At 38.4% G+C, this 1,579-nt stretch overlaps 1 protein-coding gene across 1 annotated transcript in view; it reads left to right on the top strand.

Annotated features, from left to right (window-relative positions):
* The window catches only part of pals1b (protein associated with LIN7 1, MAGUK p55 family member b), a gene marked incomplete in the record, with an annotated part of 27,567 nt that overhangs the window by 10,935 nt on the left and 15,053 nt on the right, over positions 1–1,579 (top strand).

Here is a 1,579-nt window from a genome sequence, read left to right as displayed (position 1 = left end):
TTCTTGTTTACATGGATATAGTCTTTTTATTTGTCCTGATGGGTAAAAATAATAATAAAAAATAAAATTCGCAATATATCTTTTAGTTTTATAATATCACCTGCACTGACCGTAAAGTTTTCCAAAAAGTCCTCGAAAAGCCCCACGGACCACCAATTGATAATCACAGTTGAATCTTGTTTTGTGGCTCCGGACACATTTTATTAGTGAGACAAGGAGCACAAATGGCTCCTTTTGATTGTAAAGGTTGCAGACCCCTGCACTAGACATATTTTAAACAAGTTCTCAGAAAGTTATCGTTTGATCTTACGTTAACTTTTGAAATGAGTCCAGTTCAAGATGGCCGCCACTGCGTTTCACAAAAATGGCTACAGCTTGATCGTATTTCCAGATACTGAGCTAAAGTTTGATATGGAGGTAGCTGAGAGTCATCTTCAACACATAATCTGACCCCTAACACATTTCACAAGATCTCTTAATATCACATATCACAAGATTTGAAGGAGACGGCTGTAACTCCACACCCTAAACTCGGGCTTGTAAGGAGGATTTATTTATTTGTATTCCTTTAAGGAGCACTAGGCCTTTAGTTTGGTTAATGCAAATGTGAGCAGCACCAAGAGACTCAGTCAGATCACAAACACTCGACTAGGCCTAAGTTGTTCACTCACTGATTGTGACATTTTTAACCACGTCACATAATCTGTTCTGTGCCTCAGGAGACAAGCTGCGGTCTCCACAGAGGAGGCCGATTGTTCCTACTGTTATAAATTAGTTTGCTCTGTTATCACCAGTTCACAGTGTGGCTTTTGATTATATTCTATTTTTGAAGCTCCTTTGTAAGCACAGCAACTGAGCAAACTCAACGAAGCGTCAAAAGCTGGCTTCAGGCAAAAATTAATTTAATACAACAACAACAAAAACATCAATAATTACAACATGTAAATTATCTTGTCACTAACAAGGTGAGCGAGGGAAAAAAATGAAACGTTTGTGGGATCCAGGCTATAAATAGAAATTAAGAACTGGAAAAAATGTAGAAAGAAAAGATTAGGAAAGCTGTAATAAATGTGTAACAGTGTAGAAATAAATAGAAACAAAAGTCAAACAGTTATTATTGGCGCAGCGCAGAGGGGGGAGACTACTTTACTGATATTTTTACCTCTCAGAATCGGTGGTATTTTATGAGTTTGAAAAAATAATTAAAACATTTTCTTGCTCAAGTAGCATTTTTTGTGGTTTCTGCAGAGCTCCGATCTAAAAGTGACAGAAAGCACACGGAGGAGTCTGTCGAACCTGACTTCTTTGTTTAATAAACACCAATCAGGCTGTCTTTGCTGAAGCAAAGCAGCTGTAATAGTCTCAGCTTGTGAAGTGAGACACAGCAGGTCAAATATTCAAAAACAGCCTGAACCACCGGCCGGGTCGCAGTGTTTCCCAAAGTTGGGGTCGGGACCCAAAGTGGGGTCCCAAAACATCAAGGTGGGGTCCTGACAAGATTTTCTGAATTAATGACATTTTTGCCTTAGTTGTTACAAAGGAGTGAGGTTAGTGTATTTAAAATGGATAAATGTAGTAT

The sequence above is a fragment of the Austrofundulus limnaeus genome, unplaced genomic scaffold, assembly GCF_001266775.1.
Source record: "Austrofundulus limnaeus strain Quisiro unplaced genomic scaffold, Austrofundulus_limnaeus-1.0 Scaffold129, whole genome shotgun sequence".
Taxonomy (NCBI): Eukaryota; Metazoa; Chordata; class Actinopteri; order Cyprinodontiformes; family Rivulidae; genus Austrofundulus; species Austrofundulus limnaeus.
The sequence above is the reverse complement of the archived record's forward strand: the minus strand, read 5'-3'. Positions and strand labels throughout refer to the sequence as shown.